General features: G+C 36.7%; 1 protein-coding gene and 1 pseudogene across 1 annotated transcript in view; one reads left to right on the top strand and one right to left on the bottom strand.

Moving 5' to 3' along the window:
* NYAP2 (neuronal tyrosine-phosphorylated phosphoinositide-3-kinase adaptor 2) overlaps positions 1–24,639 on the bottom strand; it is a 333,767-nt gene that overhangs the window by 238,493 nt on the left and 70,635 nt on the right. The window lies entirely within an intron of this gene.
* LOC138174244 (eukaryotic translation initiation factor 2 subunit 1-like) lies at positions 13,761–15,163 on the top strand (annotated as a pseudogene).

Raw genomic sequence — 24,639 nt, 5'->3', positions numbered from 1 at the left:
CACCTTCTCCACGACTTATATTCTCAAAGAGGTGCCCAGAGCACTGAGAAATTAAGTGATTTACCCACGGTCTGACAGCCAGGATGTGTCAAAGGTGGGGCTTGAACTTAGTTCTTACTGGCCCTGCAGTCAGATCTCTAGCCTATGTCTACCTCTTAGTATTTTATATGGTCCATTTAATGTTTTTAGAATATGCGATTCTGGTTACCTGACAACATTCTTGATATCAGTTATTTTTATTAAATATGTTGACTTTCTAAATGTGAAAAATTTATGCAGTGCTGAATAGCATCTTATCTTCATGGAAAGTATTTAGGCATCATAACTTACATATATTTTACTGAGAGACAGTGTTTATATAATGACTAGAAATCCAGTCTCAAGGTGGGGAAAATCTGACTTCAATTTGAACATATGACACATTCTGGCAGCTTGACCCTAGAAAAGTAACTTAGCCTTTCAACTTGGGGTGACCAAGATGCTAAGGTGCGAAGGTACTCTCCTGACTTGCACCTTCTTCTTATGGGAGTTCTCAATACAAGTGAAATGATACCGCTCAACCCTATCTATTAATAAACCCTCTGAAGCAAATTTCCTTTTATCCTTTTTTTATCAGTTCAAATTTGGGGGCTTGAAACTCAAATACTCCTTAAGTTATACACTAGTAACAGCAAGGCTGGGACTTAAAACTAAACTCTGATTCCAATTGTTTCTATACAGATACCAACAGACCTGAATCTATGGAAAATCTTTAATTGTACACTTTTAAAAATGTGTTTGATGTGAAATGAGCATGATTTTTCTGCCCTTTTTCAGAAACACAGAATCTCAGATTTGGGTGGCTTTGACAATTAGTCAGACCCATATTGAAAAGCAATCCTTTTTACATATTTATGAAATGGACATATACCTTTTGATTGAGGACCTTCATTGAAGGGGCTGCTCATCACATTCTGAGGGAGTCTATTTACTTCTGTATAGTTGTAATTGATAGGATTTTTTTTTAAACTTGTAATCATTGCTTTACTCCCTAATCTCCAGTCATTCCCTTTATAGCCTACATCCGGTATGCCTTCCAATGATTATCATTGAGAGTTATTTTTTTTTTTTAGAAAAGCTATATAGTGGGACAGCTAGGTGGTGCAGTGGATAAAGCATCATCCCTGGAGTTGGGAGGAGCTTAAGTTCAAATCTGGCTTAAGATACTTGACACTGACTAGCTGCATGACCCAGGGCAAGTCACTTAATGCAAATCTTGTTTCCCCTAAAAAGGGTATATACTAAAGTTGTGAGATAAGAAAAATGGCATTAAAAAAGCCACAATGCACATATACACAGCATGGTAAATATTCCCTGTACAAAAAGGTTCTTGGGAAAGGATGAGTCAGACTAAGAATACAATGGGAAGGTATACATGTAAGAGATGCTTGCAACAAAAGGGTATCTTGAAAGTCCTGGTAAAGGGAGTCCTTCGATCTTTTCATGGGATGCAGGTGATGTTTTCCTTAGGTATAGCCTTCCATGGCTTCAAGGATTAGTTTTTTTCTCAAGTCCACAGCCAGATTTTTCCACAGTATAGGAGGAAGGGAAAGTGGATCACGGTCCATGAGAAAACATTCTTCCTTAGATGCTTATCTTCCCGAATCTGTCTGCACATGTTTTTCCATGTTTATTTCTGTTATATCTCTCCCTAATTCTGATTGGACACTCTGTCTCCTATTATTCCCTTCATTCTGATGATGTGGTTATGATGCTTTAGGAACTGAAGGGAGGGGAAATCTCCCCTTCCTATAAGAAGAGTTTTCCTCCTGGACCTGGGTCATATTGGAATTCTGAATGGTGGAACTGAAATTATTTACCACTGGCCTGTGCTCTTCTGGTATCACTTCATTAATGAATGCACTCACTAGGTACGGCTGGCTGATCATCTCAACCAATCACATCATTCTTTTTTAGCTCATCAAAAAAAATTCACAACTTAGATTCACAAAGAGATCAGAGGGCACACACCATCTTTTTATGTATTTAAATTTGCAGCAAGTCCTTTGATTGATTGACAAGTGAAGCGGGAGAAGAACACAACCCTTATATTTGTTTCAATTATTCTTGACATTTTTATGTTGCTGAAGTGTTTGAAATATAAAAACAATTTTCCATGTGAACATCAAATATGCCAACATTTTATTTAAACTTAACTCAATTTTGTATATTGATAGTCCATAAATAAGCCATGAATATAAAACTAGGTCAAAGGTTTTGCAATAATCAGTGAGGGCAGTCTAAGTGCAACTGCCCTATTGGTTAACTTCTTCAATTATTACAAATTAATAACAAGTCAATCTTTACACTCCAGAAGGTTCCTTGGGATACTTTACTTTCCCTCCTTAGTCAATGTCTTTCTGTATGGTGTTCATAATTTAAAAAAATTAATTTATCAATGTTTCAAATAAAGTAAACAAGAAGAATAGCAACAATTATTTCATTCTTTCTGTCTTTTTCTAAGGAGTTTATGTAGAAATCATTCTGGGATAAGCCACTATTCTTTGTTATTTAATGTTTGATGGACTATACTATAATCCAATACTAAAATAAGTCTGAGATATAATTGATTTTGAGTTCCCCCTAATTATGGAAAAGGTAACTCATCTACACCTGCCTAACTTTGTTTTTCTTTTTTTTATAATTGTTTTTGGAGGGAGAAGGACAGGGCATTTGGCGTTAAGTGACTTGCCCAAGGTCACATGACTAGTAAGCATTAAGTGTCTGAGGCTGGATTTGAACTCAGGTCCTCCTGACTCCAGGGTCAGTGTTCTATTCACTGAGCCACCTAGCCTCCCCATAACTTTTGCAGCTTTTTTTTCTTTTTTCCCCAAAGTTTGCCACAAGTCCTTTGAATCTGATAGAGTTCTCCCTAGCTTCTAATAACTTTATGTGACTTTCTTACTTCTTGTTTCATCCTGTAATGTTTTATAAGGGAAAAAAGATGACTATCATGTATATACATCGTGAAGAAGCCATTGGAATCTTCTAGTTGTGTCCAATATATATTGTTCTAACATAAAGTCCCTTGAGATTGTCTCTTATAGTTCTTTATATTTGTAGGTCCTGCTCTCTTCTACATAGCAGTTTTCTTATACCTAACATGTGCCTCTCAATTGCCATCTATAAGATACTCATTCAAAGACAAATTTATTCCAGATTTATCTGTCATGCAGAAATATTAATAAAGTAATCGCATTGAAAACATGGGCCTTTGCTTTTATGGGAAATTAAGGGTCATTAAAGGAGCTTTACAATTTCCAGAAGCAATCTTGCCCATTCTTCTCATGTTCAATTCTGGGCAAAAGTGGTTGGTTATCTCTCTTTGTCTCTCTCTGTCTTTGTCTCTGTTTCTCTCTTTCTTCTCCTCTCTCACTATCTTTATATACTCATATGGTGCACACACATAAATACATATTTACTTTCATTGTATACACTGTTGGATGAGCAGTATCAGACATCTATCCAAATGTATACTGAATCTGGGAGATAAACACATACACAGATACACACACTGTGTGTATATGTAAATATAACACACAAGGAGGATGAGAAATGTAAATAGATGTACAGATAGATAGATGATGCATAAAATAAAGAGATGTATAATCTTTCCCCTCTGTCTGTCTCTGTTTCTCTGGCTTTCTCTGTCTCTGTTTCTCTGTCTCTCTTGTCTCTGTCTACAAACACACACATACATACATACATACATATACATCTCTATCTATATGTACATATCTATATCTATATAGTTGTCTGTTAAGCTGTTTCAGTCATGTCTGACTCTTTGTAATCCTATTTTGGATTTTCTTGGCAAAGCTATATACGCATGTGTATATGTCTATATACACACACAGCCACACATACACACACACACACACACACACACATATACTCCTTTGAGTGATTACAGATCTCTTCCAGGAAGCTCTGAAATATTCTGGGTTTAATGAGATCAGCATTTAAGAAGAAGCATCTGAAAGATTTCACAAATAACAGGGAAAACCCTTTCCATGTGGATTGAAGTTGAATCTCCTCCATCACAATGGCAAAACAAAACAATCAGAGGTTACACATCTCTGTTTTATATATCACCTGATGTCTATTATCGGAATACCATTCAACAGAGTTACATCTGTTTTTATATCTTTCGAACAATCTTGAATGATTTTGATAAGTAGATAAAATGGATAAAGCATTTTGTTGTAAAAGATCCTGTAAAGCAATGGTTTTTTTTTCTACTTAATGGTTTTTTTTGGAGCAATCAAGAACTATAATCACAATAGGATATTATATTCTCTACATCTTTGTGTTAATTTTGAAATGGCAAAAATATAGCCTATTGTTGAATAATGCTTCTGAAAGCTTATTTTTCCCTATTAGTACTTTCTATTAGGATTTCCTCAATTCATGTATAGTTATGATGTGCAAAGATTTAGTATAGACTGGAGAACAGGATTTATTGGAGCACTTTCCATTTGCCTTTTTTTCCTTCCACTAAGTGCGATTTAACTCTTCCCCCCAGTCTTTGGTATCTTTCCCTTCTTCAGATATCTTGTATATTTATCCATCAATGTTCTAAAAATTATATTGCCTTCAGAACTGATCACCTTTTTATAGACTTTGTCCAATCTGGCTACTTTTCCCATCTTTATAATCACTCCTACCCATTCTATAAGCACATCTAGGACTCTGATATTAGAGTCTAAGTGGTAGCATTGCCCTTCAAAGAAGTAGAAATATTTGTCAAAATGATTTTTGCAAATATTTTCCATTTTTTTCTGTTTGTAGTCTTTCTTACATTTCCATCTTAAAACACCCTTGGGATCCCTGTTTAGTTGCATATCTTGTCTAGCTTTCTTCATTATTATATAAATGAACAAAAAAACTACTCTTTTTTTTTTAACAATTGAGTAAAAATAGTGGGATGTGAGCTTTTTCCTATCTGTTTACCAAAAATGTCTTCAGAAAAACTTCAATAGGAAATTGGATGAGCATAAACTTTTCAGAATTCTTCCCTCTCCTACCACTCATATTTTAATATGTTCTAATAGATCTCTATATTTTGAAAAAAAAAAGTTGTTCACCAAAAATTAGAGATTATGACTATTTATTATTGCAATATCCATTAAATGCATTGACTTTAAATTTCTATGGATCAATGTTATTTAGAGGTGATTGTGGACAACAGTTCAGGATGTAATATGAATTCAGTTCCAGTTCAATTTATTTGTTGCATTCTCAAGGATATTTTGAGGTCAGTGTGTGCAATAGATATATATCATTATTAGGTTTATATTGTAAGCTTTCTTAACTTGGTAGAACCAACAGACTTTGTGCTCCCTGGACACAGCCTTTCAGAAGCTTCCACAACATAAAAAAGCTTCAGATTAAGACTTTACTCAGCCATTTTCCATTTATTCAGTCTGAATCCAAATTTGTTTTACCTCCTTCACTACCCTCAAACACAACAAGACTAAATTCCTCAGTCTGATTTTCAAGACTCTCCATCATCTTCTCCACACTCTCCCCAAGGCTATGCAGATTTGCTTCTCAGAACGCAAGCTTCCTGAAATATTTGGTGGGTCTTTTCTTGTTGTTTAGTTCCTTGTTTTTTAATCCCTATCGGTAGCACAAGGTCTTGCTTACAGTTTGGAGTTTTAGTCTGTAAAATTGAACTGATTGCATTGAACAGAATTGAATTTGAATCTTCTACTCTAGTCAGGCCAATCTCCTTCATGTCGACCTTCTATGTCATATGACTCTACTTTTGTTGTTATTGCTGTTGTTGTTTATGGCATGTTTTCTACCTGGATTGGTCTCCTACTTATGTTTATTTTGTAAAATCTTGCCTCCCCTTCAATGTCTTCCACACATTTTTTTTTAATGGCACTAATTCACAATTAGCTTTCCCTCCTCTGAGCTCCTATAGGTCTAACTATGTACCACATATTTTTTTAAATTGAATTTAAAATACATTTTATTGATTTCTTTTGTTTTCACACCCAGTTGATTTCTGAAAGCATACTACCTCCATGATTCAGCATATCTATCCCTTGTAACAAAGGTTAAAAAAAGGAAAATAAAATAGTTCAGCAAAACCAACCAATGCTCTCTGAGAGTAGATGCTGTATTTCTTATCCTTTGGCCTTCACTTCTACAAAGAAGAGAGGGACAATTAATTTGAGAATTTAATATTGTTTATATATTATTTTTTACTATTCTTTCATTTTTTCATGTGTGATTGTTTCATTGATGCAGCCAGAATGTAAGTTGTTTGAGGGTAGGAAACACAACTGTTTTAGCAATGTGCAGGTAGGCTACTTTGAAGGGTTTCTTATTTGTACTGGTGGAGGGAGGACCAATTCCTTTAAGTCCATGAATTCATCACTTATGATCACTCCCGCCCAGACACTAGAAAAGAAATGGACAACTTGTGAGTGCTTGATAATTAGTGACAGGTGAATTAGTGTCTACTAATTTCAAAGAGAAAGTGGTGAGTCTGTAGTAGTCTTTACAGGACAGGGAGGTGGAGAGAATAGCAACACTGATTTATTCTGCAAACCAGCTACTGATGTCCACATCAAATACCTCCAGCAAGATGAACATATTTGTTGCTTAGTGCACAATGTTAGAGAATGGGGTGAAAAGTCCTCATTTCAGCCCTAAAACTAAAGGATTCCAAATACTGGGCTGATTAGCATTGTACAGACATAGTGTAAGTCTTGTCTTCGTGTCTTTCAGATTGATTTTTCAGTGCTTATGTGGCTTTCTGACTCTGTTTTTCATATGCAGTGCTGTATAGAAAAACAGATATGGGTCATATATACACACATGCACATCCTGGGAACTTGCTGATACATAGCCTTTTAAATTGGAAAATTAAAAGAACATCTCCTGCAGCCTCAACTGTCAACTTTGCATAACTCCCAATCAGTTTCACAATGGGGAGCAGAGCAGGGCTAATGCCTGGAGCCTTGAATATGGTGTTTCACAGTGAAGATTGAAGGGGGGAAATAATTTTTCTTTTCCTTTTCTCCCATTAATTTTATTTAACCAACTAGTCCCTTTATCCCCAAAGTGTCCCCCAAATGTTCATTCTAGACACCCTGAAGATAAAAGAGCCTGGAAAAAATTAATGGGATTCCATACTAGCCATAGAAATCAGGCAAAATGAAAAGGAAAGAAAGCTATGTAGATTCCTGAAAATTTCAGTCAGAAACAGGAAAACAGGAATGGTCTTTCTCTAAAGGACTTTCTATATCTGGTATTTCTGAGTAAGAAAATACAGTTTTTTTAATTAATATTTGTGACCAATTAGTGTATGTGTGTTTTCTGCCATTGTGTCCCCCATTACTCCCTCTTGTGTCATTCCCTTACCAAGATAAACATATACTAAGATATAAGAATCCTCCTTAAGAAAGATAGTCCTCTGAAGACCCTTCCACAAAGTTTACATATCATTAAAGCCACAGGCTAAGGATCTCTAATCATATTTTGCGATGTAAGTTAGGTAGCAACAAGGTGCCTTCAATTGGAGGTTAGCCTTAATAAGTCTGTTGGTTAAGAGTGAGTTTGACTGGGACAGAGAAATTTCCAAATGGTCTGACAATTTAAATGAACAGGATGAAGTAGCTTTGAATATGAGAGGGGTTTGGGGGAAAGGGGGCATTGGAGGCCATCAAAGTAGAAGAGAAAAGACAGTCACTAAGAAAGCTGTTGTTCATCTTAATACTTTAAAAGATTAAATTATTTTTGTTTTTGTTGCTATTATCATTGTTTTGTTGTTTTTGTTTTATCAATGTTAATCACTGCTTTTAAGGGGACAAGTAAATTTTTTAATAGCATATAGATTTAGGAAATAGCCTCCCTACTAAATACCCAAGTGCATACATGTCACTGGTGCCATTTCCCTAGGTACCAAATTTAGAACATCCTGAAAGAACCAGTCTTTCAAAAATACAGAAATAAAAGACCTTAGCAGCTACTTATTATGTTCAAAATCAGAAGTCACCAAATGGTAAAATGGAGTGAGTTTCTCACCTTACCACCTTTGTTCCTAGGACTCCCAAGAGTTCCCCTGTCCACTAGTACTGTGAGCTATCTAGACTGTGCAGTCCTGGGGAGAAAAGTCATCCCCTTAGCAATTCCAATGGTTTTCCCCTTGAAGCAGAGTCTCTATCTTAGGGTAGTCCCATAATTCTGGAGGACGTTTCAGGTCCTTTAAGCAAAATGGGGCTCACACGGGAGGAAAGAGTTCAATCTCTAGTGACCATAAGTTTTTTCCTCTGTTCACTGGACCCTCTAAATTTTAGATAAGTAAAGAGAACTGCATATGGGTCTGGAGAAGGTGGGAGGCTTATAGAAAGGGACAGAGAGTTTGCTGTTGCTATTGTTGGTTTTTTTGGTACACAGGCTCATGAATGAGTTCTTTCTGTTTCATATTTTTGTCAAGTTAAATAAACCCTGTCCTGTATTAAATAAAAAAAAGAGTTTCCTTATCAATGCCTTCCAGCTACCATTCAATGGTCTCTATCCCTATCCCACCCCTCGCAATATCCCATACCTCCTCTTGTAACTGAAGGCTTCATGTCCATTTCCTTGAATGTTTATTTTTTTTGTTTGTATGTTTGTTTTTAGTTTTTACTTCAGGTACAGGAATTCCTAGTTTCAGCTCTGTCCTTGAGGATGCTGGGAATATGGAAGAAGGTATTCCCTTCCTCCTATTAGTGAGGGGAATCATGCAGGCACTTACTCCTACTTGGAACTTTCTCTTTTACCCCTTCTTGCTCTTCCTGGAGAGTAGTGCTTTTGTGACAGAAGGAAGATATACAAAGAAAGAAGGTGGGAAAATGAATCTTTCTCCACTTTAGCTAGTTTCCAAACATCTGTGGTTTATCTAATCCAAACCTTCAGAGATTGGAAGTATTCATCACCAAACCCTGACATATGTATACATATATGCTATGTTTAATTAGATGCTATGTTTCTGGTGCTTTACATTCAGTAAAACAATATTTGAAAAAATTTCCCTTTCTCTAATTAGGATCAAGTGTTTTTGAAATCTGTGTTTCTAACTAATTGATGTTGATGCTAGAGCACCTGATTTTGATTACACTGTAATCTGTGGCAAAGGAAGAGACATATTTTGACTCAAATAAATAGTACAACAAAGGAACATAAATTAAACGTTTTCTTCTTAGTTTATAATAGCATTAAACTTGAAAACATTTTAAAGGTCTATAATCATCCTTATCAGGAATCCTCAATTGTTAAATCTATAGGGCTTGCCCCTAACAGGCCTGCCTTGAAGTCTAAGAGTTTCAAGAAATATATTCATGCAAAAATGTTTCTGCTTGTATTTTGTTTCATTTTGCTTTGTTCACTGGATTTTTTACTTTGATCACTGGATTTTCAGCCATCTCCTATAGCCCTAGGGTGATGAAAGTATGGAGCAGTTATGGTCCTTGGCCTCCCTTCCCCCCACCCCCACCTGCCTTTCCCCTATTGATAAATTATGATTCAAAGAGGAGAGCAAATATTCACCATCTGGTATCAAAGGAAGGATGTTATAAAGACTTTCCATATTGTGTACTCATAAAGGGATTGTTATCTTTTATATTTACTCTGAGGCCCACCATGGCAACATCTATCCTGGTCTGGGCTTACAATGTTGACAGCAGCCATTCCCTTGACAATTTCATTCTACCTGTCCATAGTGTCCCTAAAGAGTTTTTCCTGCAAGAAGCACTGAACAATCAAAGAACACCAAATAAGAAGAGACAAATAAGAGGGTGTGTAAGGGACATTGGGTAGGATTCTCAGTTGACCCAATAAGCAATTGCATACTCCTCTGGCAGATAACTGGTAAAGACTTTGTTTGGCCTCTAGTGCCATGGAGCAAGGAGAGGCAGCCTCCTTTAATCGACACATCTCCTAGCTAGTTTTGATTACTGTGGAAACTGGTAAGACTGTTAGAATTCATTATCCTAATAATCAGAGACACATCAGACATCATGAAGGAGACCATTTGGTATTCAATGATTGGCAAATGACATGGCAAAAGGACAAAACCCATCTGGCCCTTTGTGTCATGAACTCAGGACTGTCTTTTGCCTCTTTTTGTAGCCCCAGCACTTTGCACAATGCTTAGTGCCTTAAGGTAGATGCTTAATAAATGTTTATTGCTTAATGGAGCCGATTTGACCTGCCTCGACCACACAGAGTTTGGTCACTTCTTCCAATGCAGAATAAACCCATTTATCTTACAGTCACTTTGATTTTTTTTTCTTAGCCTAGCTTTCATAATTCCTACAATGTTGATGAAGACAAATCCAAGTCAAAATAAGAACAACATACAAGTATGGCTGTTTCAATAACAGTTCCACTTGCTCTTTTTTCTGTGAATTCGATATTTTCATTTTTCTTTTTGTCTCTGATCTTATAATGATATATTCAGAAGACAATAAAAGAAAAAAAATTATTATGATGCAAGTAATAGGACTAATAATAACCAAGCTAGAAGTAACACATGAAAAAATATGTATAACGCTTGGCCCAGCACTGAGACTTGGAGTTATATGAATGGGCTTCGATACCAGGGAAGGCTCAAATAATATTGTTTCTTATTCATATTTCCACCCAAGAATAAAAAGGTTCTCTCAGGGCCTATGCAGTCACTAGAAAAAAATTAGTCAGTGAATATAGAGTAGATCAAAAAGGATTTACACCTGAGTGTAAGGTGGAAAGACTTAAGGAATTCTGCTTCTACATTCTACTTCTCTCTTTGCTAAACTTATTTCTTCAGAGCCTTATAATGTCCTCCAGACTTACAAGAGTAACCTAGATAAAGAGGTGTCTCACAAAAAAAAAGAACTTTGAATTGCTAGGGAGTCAAAAATGTCATGACCCCCAATTCCTAAGGTTATATGAACCCTATAGAGTTGTGATACCATCCTGGACACACATCCCCCCCCCCCACACACACACACACACATCACTTGGGATTTTGTCCAATCCATAAAGAATCCACCTTCAGTTTCCTGGATCTGCAGTCTATATCATTTAGTGATATGATGAAAGATATTGCTGAAATTGATTCTTCCACATCATCATACTGTCCCTTTTTGTGCTTAAATTCTGTTTACACTTGTTCCAAGATTCCCTACACTTAGACCTCTTTATCTGCTGATGGCTTCCTGGAGAACCTGGGGCCCCAGATGCAAGAAGTCCACTGGATTATACAGTGTGACTAACCAGAATTCCCTCTAGAGTACAGTAGTGGTATCCTATAGCAGAACTGGGGTCTATATTCAAGACCTCTATCTCCAAAGTCAACTTGAGTATCCAAGTTTTAAACTTGTCCTATAAACGTGCACATTCTGTCATAGATAGGATAAAGAAACATGTTGGAAACAATGCTGGTATTATATAGGTTATTGTCCTGGTCTGCTCATTTCATTTTGCATCAGTTCACATGAGTCTTCTCAAGCTTTTCTGAAGCTGTCCCCTTCAACATGTTTTACAGAATAATATTATTCCACTTCATTCATATACCATGATTTATCTCTCCATTCTTTAATTGATGGGCATCCTCTTAGTTTCCAGTTCTTAGCTACCATACACAAACAAGAGCTGCTATTTTTTTATACAAATATGGGTTTTTACCTCTTTCTTGATATCTTTGGGTCTATAGGCCTAGAAATGGTATTGCTGAGTCAAAGGGTATGCACAGTTTAATAACTTTGGCGTAAAAATTCCAAATTGTTTTCCAGAATGACTGTACCAATTCACAACTCTCCTGAGTACCTTCCTTTGAGACCCTCCTAAATCTCAAAGCCCCCACAATGGAAAGGCTCAGAGTCTATCAGGGATTAACTTCTCTCTACTGACATGGTCACAACTGCAACTGGACACTATCATCTGAGTCATTCACCTAACCACTCCCACCCTTTGCTCAACTGTTTTTGCCCAAGGTGAAAAAAAAAATGTTATTATGTTCCTATTCCTGGGCCTTAATGTAGTATGTTTTGTACTATATCATACAGCTTAACCTTTGTTTCCAAAAGTAATTGCCCAGTAGAGATATTAGGTAAATGGTATGCCTTAAAGAAGAGTTCTCTTGAGAGAGATTTCCCTTTATTTAAATCCAGATTTTTCATATGAACCACCAGGAATTTTCTTGGACTTTCAACTAGATCAAAGTGAAAAAAGCAAGCCCAGGTGTAGGGAAAAAAAAAGAAAAGGCTTTCCACTAACTGATTTCCATTTGCATTGAGAATTCTATTCATCAATCATTTATTAAGCAGCTAGTAAATACAAGGCACAGTGCTATATTCTGGGAATACAAAGATAAAGCCAACAATAGTCCCCAGACTTAAAGAGTTTACATTCTCCTGGGGCTGAGAGGTTGGTGGCATATAACATTTAAACAGATACATGACTATAATGGAATTCGAGGAGAAAGAAAATACTGACAGTGAGTAAAGTGCCAGCCCCAGAGTCAGGAGGACCCAAGTTCTGTTCCAGCCTCAGACACTTAACACCCACACAAAAAAACTAGCAGTGTAACCTTGGGCAAGTTACTTAACCTCAATTGCCCTCCAAAAGGCAAAAAAAAAAAAAAATACTGACATCCCAGGTAAACAACAAAGACTTTCTATAAGAGATCAAATGGTAGCTGAACCATGAAGGAAATTAAATATTCTAAGAAGCAGAGGTGAAGGGGAAAGGCCTTACAGGAATTGGGGATAACTTGGGTGGGGAGGGGGAACAAGGAATGGAATTCCAGGTTCAGGGAATAGTGTGCTCATGATGCTAGAAAATAGAATGCATAAAAATGAACCATGTGAAATATGTCTAGAACAATAGACTCTAGGCAGACTGTGAAAGATTTTAAATACTGACTTGAAGAACTTGTATTTTATATAAAATAGGGAAATAGTTTCTTGGGAAGTGAAGTAACAACTATCTAGAAAGACAAGTCCAGAATGTAGAATAGATATGACATAGAATGTTAGCCCAAGTTGGTTCCTATTTAATGATTAAGGGGCTATGGCTCAAAGAGTTCAGGTGAACTTTTTTTTTTTTTTTGCTTTTTGGAGGGCAATTGGGGTTAAGTAACTTGCCCAAGTTTACATGGCTAGTTTGTGTGTGGGTGTGTGTGTGTGTGTGTGTGTGTGTGTGGGTGTTGGGTCTGAGGCCAGAACTGAACTCAGGTCCTCCTGACTCTGGGGCCAGCGCTTTACTTACTGTGCCACCTAGCCGCCCCAATAAACTGTTAATTATCGTATAACAATCTGATGGCATAGCTATAAATAGAATCCTCATTTCTAATATTATCCACTGTCATTTCTACACCTCCTTTTCTCTCATCACAGCATCTACCCTTATCAACTCATTGGTTTTTTGAGGAAATTTTCAGTTATGTCTGACTCTCCATGACCCCATTTTGGGGTTGTTCAGCAAAGATACTGGGGTGATTTATCATTTCCTGCATCTCATTTGATAGAGGAGGAAAGTGAGGAAGAGTTAAGTGACTTGACCAGGGTCACATAGCTAGCAAGTATCTGAATCTGGATTTGAGCTCATGATGATGAATCTTCCTGATTCCAAGCCCAGGCTCTATCCATTTCACCACCTAGCTGCCCTAACTCATTTCTTAAATATTTTCAAGATACAATGACTCCTACTACAATCTGAGGAGAAATTGGCCCCTATAACAAGGTCTTATGCAGTCAGAGTTCTGGCAGTGTGGGGACCTGATCTGAGACCTACAAACACCTCTTTGATAATGAAAGGACCAAGTTCTAGATTCTACCAGTACAAATTTCCCGAAATGGAAAATGTGATTATGGTGAATACATGCCCATTGCTGAAATGGGAGTTTATGTCAGTCTGTTGGAATACAAAAATATTGAGGGCATGATTCTTTTTAGTGAGCTGACTAGAAGGTATATCCACTCCATTATCAAATTCATCTGAATTGGCAGAAATGAATGTGTGGCAGGCAGTACAGTGGAGAAAGAAAAAGGATTTATTTGTTGAAAATGAGAGTTTCTCCAAAAGAAGCAATCAAATGTGAGGACAAATTCACCAAATCCAAAACTGTTTATAGTATCCTTTGCCATCTTGCTGAGCTGTTAGAGTACAGTAAGAAAGAACATCTTGAGAGCCTGTTCCAGAGAACTGCCTGGGTCTTTGATGGCAGGTACAAGAGCCCAGGATGTGGTGCCTTGATGCATTTAAACATGCATTCTGAGACCCTTCAATCCTGCATGAACTGGATTGAATGAAGATGAAAGGAGAGTGCTGATGGATAATATAAATAGGCGCTTGACACCATAAGCTGTCAAAATCCAAGCTGATATTGAAGTGGTTTCTTGTGGTTATGAGGTATTGATGTGATAAAAGAAGCTCTGAGAGCAAGTTTGAATTGTTCCACAGAAAATATGCCCATCAAGATTAACCTGATAACCAACTAGACTCTTCTCAGCAATGCAGTGATATAAGTCAATCCCAAAGACTCATGATGGAGAGAGATGTCTACATCCAGAGAAAGAACTAGGAAGAACTGAGTTTGAATAGAGATTGAAACAAACTACCGGATCCTTTTCTTTTTCTTGTTTGGTTTTGTTTCCTCTTTCCCATTTTTCATTCCATCTGATACAATGCATATTTATAACCTAACTAAAGTCTAATGTGAAAGAATTTGCAGATCCTATACTTGATTGTATGCAGTCATGGGGGGAGGGGAAGGGAGGAAGAGAAAATTTGAAACTCAAGGAATTGTGGAATTGAATCTTGTAAACTAAAAGTAAACAAACAAATTAATAAAGACCAAAAAATAAAAAAAAAGATTAACCTGATAGCACCTCCTCAATATGTGATGACTACTACAACTTAGGGAGAAAAAGAAGACCTGTCTGTCTTCAAACTGGCTATTGCTGTCACCAAAGAAAAGACTGAGGAGAAGAGGGGTGTCTTCAGTGTTCAAATGGAGCCCAAAGTGGTCACAGACACAGATGAAACAGATTGCAAGACACCTGGAGAGGCTTGACAGGGATAACACTGAGGGGGATGGATATGATAATGTGAAGAAATGGAAGCCCAAAGTGAAGATTAACCTTTTTTTGGAAAAAGGAGTCTGACTAGAGGAACACAGACCAGCCCTTCCTGGCTTAGATACCCTAGATTTGAAAGTTTTCCAGTACTGAAAACTTCAAAGTTGAATATTTTATATTTCAAAGTATTTAAATATCTCAACAGACCAGCATATGAAATGCCCTCCAGGACAAATATTCATGAATTTGGATTGGCAGGAGTGCCAAAGAAAGAGGGATACCAATTAGGGCTACACTTCCCCGATTTTACCACATTTGAATTAAGTGACCATTCAATGCACTGTACAGCATTTGTTTCCATAAACTCTTTTCTCTAACCTCAGGTGTCTTCATCTAACCACAGAATATGGAAAGTGGAAACTAGACTGAACCTCACACCACATGAAAGAATTCTCATAGAGTCCATAGATTAACCATATAGGTGCTTGTTAATTTAAAAAAAATCACTTTCTTACCTAACAATAACAAACCTACAATTACATGGAGAAAAGTCTAAAAATAAAATTATCTTTTTTTAGTGATGCCAATTTTCTGCACTTGAAATATAATTGGAACACCCTGGGAAAGAATAGAAATCAAGGTGTCTATTACATTTAATTTAAATTAAATAACATTAAATCTTACATTACATATGTCTTCTGTCCCATTTACAAGGTTTGATGTGTGCAAGAAATCATTCATAAAACACCCACACAACTTATTTAATAAGCATGTAGCCTATATGACCACCTACATAGAGAAGTATGCACATTTCTTTGTGAAGACATTCTCACAGCCAAATTGACAATATCAGGAGGGAGAATCCTGAAATCATCGTTAGCATCAGCATCAGCATCATGATCAGTATCATCATCATCATCATCATCATCATCATCATCATCATCATCCCCAGTATTTATATAAGGCTTTAAGATTTGCAAAACACTTTTCAAATATTATCTCACTTTCTCCTCACTACAACCATGGGGGAGAGATGTTACTTTTATCCTCATTTTCCAGATGACAAAACTGAGGCAGGCCGAGTTTAAGAAACTTGCCCAGAAAGCATCCAAAGTAAGATCTGAACTGAAATCTTCCCAAATCCAAGCGCAGCACTTGATCTGCTGAGCCTACTGTTACATCATGGCTCCAACTTTATACATTAATTTGTACAACTGTAAGTCCTCTATCAATATGAAAGTGTTTATTTCAAATTCTTTGATCATAATGAACAGGATTTTCTCATGGTTCATTGAGGCTCTAGTGAAACTATGGGTCTTTTCAAGTGCTCTGGTTCTACAAACACACAAACAACCAAAAAATGTAAAACAAAACAAAAATGGAATCAAAATTCTTTATAACAACTATTTCCACATTAGAGGATATCCAGCACCATTGCAAATATGTTAAATTGATGAAATAGAAACTCATGACTTAGTGAGGTCAATGGTGGGAGGGGGGGAAGGATAGGTGTCTTCATTTATATTTCACCAAAACCAAATGAAGAGGGAATTTCCCCATAAGACACAGGTCATTAGTAAAACCATTCTTGTTTCATTTTAAGAGGTAATCAATGGTGAGAACTCCTTAATGCTTCCATATATGGAGAACAAGGACTATAATCTTAGCCATTGGCACAGTGTCTGGAACATAGTGAGAACTTATTAAATGCTTATTTACTTGACCTGACAAGTAAATGACAGTTGGTGTTAGCCTGAAGATATGTTCCATCCACTCTTAAAGTCAATTGACCTTATTTCATTTTATTTTCTCAAAAGGGTATATGAGAACAGACTGAAGCTTGCTATTTTTCACTTTCTTTCATTTCTTTCTTTTATTCAAGTCTTCTTGTACAAAATGACTAATATAGAAGTGTTTGACATAATTGCACATGTATAACCTGTATCTGATTGCTTACTTGTCTCAGGAAGCAGGGAGAGAACTTGGAAGTCAAAACTTTAAATAAAAAAAAATTAAGGGTATATAAGAATATGGAAGGGCAAGGAAGGAAATGAAACAAAATGTAGTCATTGAAACAGATAGTGAATTTATACTGAAAGATACACACACTCACATATATAATCTATGTATATGTATATAAAGATATACACACATGCATATATATACATATATATATATATACACACTCATACATATTTGCTCAATATTGATTCTGGGCAAAGCAACTATGCTAGGCACTACAGAAGACATGAATTTTGGATGTCAGATTCCCTGAGTTCTTGAACTTTACAAATCTAGTACAAGATAAGATGGGATGTTATGTGATACAGGGAATTGAGTGGTAGGCTAGGAAACAGGGAGATCCATTTTCATGAGTTCAAATCTAGCCTCAGATCCTTACTAGCTGTTTAGCCCCAAGCAAATCACTGAATTTGGATTGCCTCAGTTTCCTCATCTATAAAATGTACTGGAGAAGGAAATAGCAAACCACTCCAGTATCAGCTAAGAAGACCCCAATTGGGATCAAGAAGAGTTGGACATGACTTAAATGACAGAACCAAAACAGCAATAAAATGGGATAAGACATCAATACAGATAACAAAATAAACAGTATTGTAGGATAAGTTCATTAGAGATTTGCGAAACAAAATTTCATGAGTCCAGCAGACAAGGTGATTGCTAAAAAAAAGAATCAACGATGGCTTGTAGGAGAGGGATTGGAGTTTCAAGTCATGTTTCTAGTCATGAAGGATGACTCATCCTTCAGAAGAAGAGGCAGAGGAATGATATTCCAAGAAAAGTTGCAACAGGAGTAAAGACAGCATCAAGAAAGTTCTGGGCATGTGCGAGGGATAGAGATTAGTTCAGTTTAGCTGACTTAGACTGAATGAGGGGAAGAAGTACAAGATAAACCTGAAGAGGTAAGATGTCAACAAATTACCAGAGGGTTGGAATTCAAGACAATAAGAAGACATGAGTATCTCTCAAAAGAGGAATAGCGCTGATGATTCATGCATGAAGGAATGTCCATTCTCTAATAATTTATCTTTTCAGCACAATGCAGTATCAACTCTTTTAGAATGAATGGTTGCATTTATTCACTTTCGACATTCTTTTTAAAAATGATTTGCCATCATCACTAATAATTTTCTTCACATCTGAATTATAATCAAATCAGCAACTGAAGCCAACCTCTAAAATCTTCCCTATCTAAGGGAATCATCAATACCACCTACTAGGAAAATTAAGAGAGCATTCTATTTTTAGGTACTTTTTTTTTTTTTGCTTTTTGGAGGGCGATTGGGGTTAAGTGACTTGCCCAAGGTCACATGACTAGCTTTTGTGTTAAGTGTGTGAGGCCACATTTGAACTCAGGGCCCTCCTGATTCCAGGGACTGTGCTCTATTCACTGTGCCACCTAGTCGCCCCATTTAGGTACTTTAAATGACTTTATTTCCATATTGGTGTTTTGCAGATTGCTACTCCCTAGAGTGTTTGGAAACCATACTGTTTGGTAAAAGGTAAGGGAGGAAAAGGGGGAGAAGAACAATTAAACATAATAGGTTTGAGTACAGATAATCTTCTAAGTGTTTCCCACATCTACTAGCATCTCTTGCTTCGCTTCCTTTGTTTTTCATTTGTCTTCCTGAATCATTTATTTGGACACCAAAGCAGCTGCTCAGCTACTGTGCTGTTTCATTTGAAAAACACATTTCATTAATAAGTATCTTGTGCCTACCTGCCTGTCTCGTGACCCTTGTGTCTCTATTATCATAACAATGAATTACTTTTATCTCTGTGTATTTGCAAACTCCCTCTGGGGATCAATAGAGGTACACATAGCGTAAGGGGGTCATCTGTTCAATCATAATTATTAGTAGGAGAGCCATAGTCAGCTCTGGGAAAGAAGACAAGAGTCCATAAATTTTGGAGGTGAAGATTGGGGTTAGAGGCTTTCTTGCTGTTTCTTTCCTTGTTTTCATTCGAAAGGACTTCATGTCAGCTTTACTAATTCAAGTGGCCAAAAATGACAACAATAAGGGGGAGGTCATTTGCCATCTCTATAGCTCTACCAAAAGAATAGGTATTTATGATCTTATCCTTCCCACCTTCTCTCATTACACTTTCATTCACTGAGACTAAAATCTTTATCAAGCCTTTGGGTTCCCTTCTTGCTCGAGTTATCCAGTCTTGTCGCCCATGACAATGAGCAGAAACTTTCTTAGAGGAAGCATCCAAAAGTCACATGGGATGTGTCTTCTCCAAACCATTTTCATTCTTACAGCACTCTCGCTTCTCAAGGACTTTTCTCTGCTGATGGGCTTTTTTACCACCTGGCATGTCCAGATTGATAAGCAACAGGAAGCTCATGTCAATATGCCATGGACCTATGATTTTCTTGGTCTGACACCTTCCTTCATCAAGGCAAATAAATAATAGCTCACATTCACATCATGCTTTATTATCAACAAAGCATTTTACATACTGTAAGATGCATTTCATTATGTCTCATCCTCATTAAATTTATCACATTTGACAGTTGATACACCTAAGATTTAGGTCCCATTATTTTCCCTCTTTCTACATATAAGGAAATTAAGGCACAGTAATGTTAAGTGATTTTCTCAATTCATATCTACCACTCTCTCCATTGCCTCTTACAGCAATAAGTGAAAACAAAAAGGCAAACCTAACTTCTCTTATAAACCAGCTTCAAATCAGATATAGTCTATATATGAATGCCAATAACCCAGACCTGCAAAGACCTGATAAAGAAGCCATTAAAGAAACTATAGAAAAGGCCCATGTAGCTCTAGAGAAAGCTGTACATCAGAAGGTGGCCACACCTAAGCCTTTTCAATTCTCAGACAAACTAAGTTTACCTCAATATATCCAGTAGACATCATTTCAGCAAGGAGGGGCTTTCAATTCCAGAGCTAAGCAAAAAGTTGTTGGATGGAAAAAATGGAGAAAATGCAAAAGATTCAATGAAACCTCTGAAATTCAAAATTAATTTTAAAATATAGACAAGCTTCACTCTCATCTATAAGTTGGAATGTCAGTTTTATCCACTTTTCTAACAGAATAATTGCTTTATTTTGTGGGTATAGGGAGAAGATCCAAGCAAATGATCGAAATTTCCCATTCTGTAGTTGATTTGCAGTACTCTATTATTCTTTAAGTTGCTGCCTATCTCCTAATGTTAGCACTATAAAGTAACTGATACCACCCTTATTTCCCCGAATTTTCCATTAGAACAACATAAGTATAGTTTGGAAACTGAAAGGGAACACTCTATAAAAATCTAATTCAATTTTGCTTTGTATTGCCTTAGCTACTACACAATTTTGTCACCTAGGGACAATGAAATGGGATGGGCTTTCTTTCCAGTGTAATATTTCTTGATCATTCTGAAATAGAATTAACTAGCAACACTGATCATCTTGAAAGTGGTCCACCTGTTACTTTGAAATTTCAATTTCAATAATGGTCTCTGTAAAGAAGGTATTATCTGCTAGATCTGGCAAATGCATTTATTCTGCATTACAAAAAGAAAGGCTGGGCAATAATTTTCAGCCTGTAAATTACCCTTACAGGTAGTGATGGACCTTTGGCAAATCTAAATCAGAGGGGGGGAGGGAGAGAGATTGAGGAGGGGAGATTTTTTCAAAGGATCTTTCTTTAGAATAAATAAATCATTTTAGCTCGTCTATTAACTTGATGATTTTTGTACCCAGAGAGCATTGAGAAGTCAAGTGATTTGCCTATTGGTCACATTAAGTATCAGAATCATAATTTGAACCCAATTTTTGCTGACTTCAAGCCTGGTTCCTAATTGACCACATTACTCTTACTATTACAAAATGCTACAACCATCACCACACAGTTTAAACACAGTTCTGCTGTGGCAGAAGGATACTCTAGGCTGACTCTTCATAACTTCTCTATGAAATTCAGTAAGATGTATTAGATGGCCTGTGAGGTCCAACTCTGAGATTCTGGATGGGGATTAAAGGTACATTTTTTTTCTTTTTCTTTTATTCCTTGCATCCTTCCCCTCAAATATCACACTTTAAAAGGAAAAATAAACAAAAGGAAAAAAAATAACATTGTTTCTTTGTGCCAGGCAACAGGTGCAGCATGTAAATTTATCTGAAAAGATATACTCCCCATTCTGCTGTTTATCTCTTTTTCATTATGTAAGTTGATAGCCCTCTATAATTAGTTCCCAGGCTGCCCTTCCAAAATGATCAACTTTCTGCTAAATCCTTCCTCGAACCCTTTCCCTAGATAGATTTTTCGCCTCTTTACACATCTTGAAGCCTCCCATCCATCTATTTACACATCTCTGCTGAGCCTGACATGCCCCTTCCCCTTCGCCCTCTAATAGCTATCTCTACTACTTTTCTCAAGGTCTAGCCCAAGTGCTGCCTTCTCCACAAATTCATCCTCCAGCATTGACTCTAATTTCTGTGACTGCTATGAATTCTGATAACAGTTTGTGTCCATGGTGAAGTTACACAGAAGATACATTTCTTCTTACCTACAGTGAACATGGCCAATGTTCAGCTTATATTGTATTTCTGTTCATGTTTTATTCTCCTCCCCCATTAGACTATACTCCATATACTAAAAGCTTGAAGCCAATAATCATTTTTAGATTCTTTCTATCCCTTGAAGTACCTTGCATAGTTGTTGTTCAATCTCATTTCAGTTTTGTCCAACTTCATGAACCCATTTGTGGTTTTCTTAACAAAGATACTGAAGTGCATTGCTATTTCCCTCATCAACTCATTTTACAAATACAGAAACTGACGCAAACATGGCTAATTTGTCCAGAGTTACATGAGTTGCAAGTATCTGAGGCCAGATTGGAACTCAGGAATATGTGTTGAATTTGGAGCCAGGAAGACCTGAATTCACATCCTTACTCTCTACCTGTGTGACCCTTGGCTAATCCCTTGACCTCTTTCAGTCTCGTTTTCCTCATCTCTACAAATAGGGATAATGATAAAAGCAACCACCTCACAGAGTTATTGTGAGGATCAAAGGAAATTACATATATATACTTATGAATCTTTAAAATACTTTATAAATGCTCACAATTATCCCCCTTACCCAAAGTGAGACCAGCTTTTCCAGTAAATTTTTCATATCACACTTTCCCATTGGTCCTTACTAGTTAATGGATCGAGAGGGCAACACAATACATGGGGGAAAGATAAAGTCATGACTATGGATCTTGTAACCCCCTAAGGAAACTGAAGGGCATATTTTGATCAGATAAAACTGAAATAAGTCTGTGCACTTCAGTCATTAAGTCCCTAATGGATTCTCTTAAATCTCAGAGAGTTTTTGAGACACATTTTGACTTAACTATCTAATGTTGACTTGATCCAGATTTCAACAATGACCCAATCTTAGTCTGAAACATAAGACTGTTGCTTAGACACTGCTCCTCATTAGCTTCAAATAATCTAGATGATGGGAAAGCTTGGAGTTCAACATCTCAAAGACACTAGACAATAGTTCAAAAAGAGCTTCTTTGGAACAGAGGAGGACCAGAGATACCAGGAGCTAAATGCATGCTTTTATGCTATGCCACAAAGGGATTTTAAAATGCTTATTAAATGAGATCTAGAAATCAATAATTCAACTACATACTTTTACCATAACTTTATTTTAAAAGGTTACTCTTTTATGGCCAAGATATTCAAGTTAACTGAACTGAATTAAGTAATGAAAAGAAGGATGGGATTAATTCAGGGACTTCTACCTCAGGGAGTTAACTGCTCATCTGTTTGCATTTCAAATGTCTACTTTTTTTTTTATTTTGGAGGGGGTAGGTGAGTCAATCAAGGTTAAGTGACATGTCCAAGGTCACACATCTAGTAAGTGTCAAGTGTCTGAGGCTGGATTTGAATTCAGGTCCTCCTGACTCCAGGGCTGGTGCTCTATTCACTGTGCTACCTAGCTGCCCCTCAAATGTTTACTTCAAATACTTCCTCCATTTCATGCAATTGTTTTTCTACTGTCTTTCAAGTTTAAAACACCAGAAACAGAACCCACTGCCAGCAAGAATCATTAATCAAAATTTGGAAGAAACCTCAATGGTTATCTGGTAAAGCCCTAGTACTTAATTTATTTGCTTTTTGGAGGGCAATTGGGGTTAAGTGACTTGCCCAAGGTCACACAGCTAGTGTGTGTGTGTGTGTGTGTGTGTGTGTGTGTGTGTGTATGTGTGTGTGTATTAAGTGTCTGAGGCCGGATTTGAACTCAGGTCCTCCTGACTCCAGGGCCAGTGCTCTATTCACTGTGCCACCTAGCTGCCCCAAGATATTCTGACTTTTAAGCCTGTCTTCTTTTCACTGCATCATCTTAGTTATTGTTGCTATGCCAATGACCTCTCCTGCCTCCTAAGTACCATTACACCCAGATTATTTCTGTAAATGAACTCCCACCAGGAATGGGGCAATTGCTGGTAAGAAAAATGCATGAAGCTCTATGAGAAATCATTAAAAGTAGCTAAAACAATTAATTCCGTGATTTCACTTTCCCATACCTCTCACTAATAAAGGGACTTTACTCAAACATTGAAAACTACGGTTTTTTGTTTTTCTTCTAGACCAAAGTCTTTGATCTAGAAGGATGATATGGGACATACAAAAAGTTTGTGTTCCATAATGACCCAGACCAGTGATTTTCAAATTGTTTGGTATCAAGATCCCTTTATTCTTTTAAAAATTATTGGAGCTATCCCAAAGAGTTTTGGTTTATGTGGAAGGAATTTATCAACATTAGAAATTAAAATATCTTGGTATTATTATGAAAATAGTTTTAACATTATGGACCCCCTCAGAGGGCTTCAGTGATTTTCAGGCCATATGGGCCATTAACTCTCTGAGGATGAGGGTTTATCTTATTTAAACTTTTATCTCACCTAGGAATTGGAACAGTACTCAGCATTTGTAAGTGATTAATAAATGTTTGATGAATTGGGGGAGGGGGACATTTTAAAATGCACCATTAAGAATACCTTTCAAAAGGTAGGCATAATAATTTATCCATCTATATCAAAATCTTAAAATAAATGGACACATACTCTGGAAAATGAAATGATAAAAAGCATAATGGCAACAAATTGCCTTAGAGGAAAAATAATTATCCCCCACCCGAACCCAGTCTCCAGGTAACATGAATTTGACCGTACCATAATTGTCTCATGACAGCTATATCAGTGCATTACTAACTCCTGTTTATTGGATTTTATGTGATTTCAGATTTGTTTAAACTAACAGCTTAGATATTAATATACAGAAACCATTTTAATGATTGATCAATTGGTATTGACTTTCCAGTGGGTACAGATAAAAATATAATTATCTTTTATTAAGTGTATATTCTCAATACAACTTGTATTTTTCCCATTTTTTTGGTTATTTCTTCAAGCATGAAAAGAGCAGAATTCTGATGAGCTACAACAGTCTGCTGGAGGTGGGATTTTGGCAAAATGATGTGTTGCAAACAGGTCCAGAAT

Source organism: Petaurus breviceps, unplaced genomic scaffold, assembly GCF_028583685.1.
Source record: "Petaurus breviceps papuanus isolate PSGF00001 unplaced genomic scaffold, PetGlider_PUasm1.0 688, whole genome shotgun sequence".
Lineage (NCBI taxonomy): Eukaryota > Metazoa > Chordata > Mammalia > Diprotodontia > Petauridae > Petaurus > Petaurus breviceps.
This window is presented reverse-complemented; position numbering and strand designations above follow the sequence as displayed.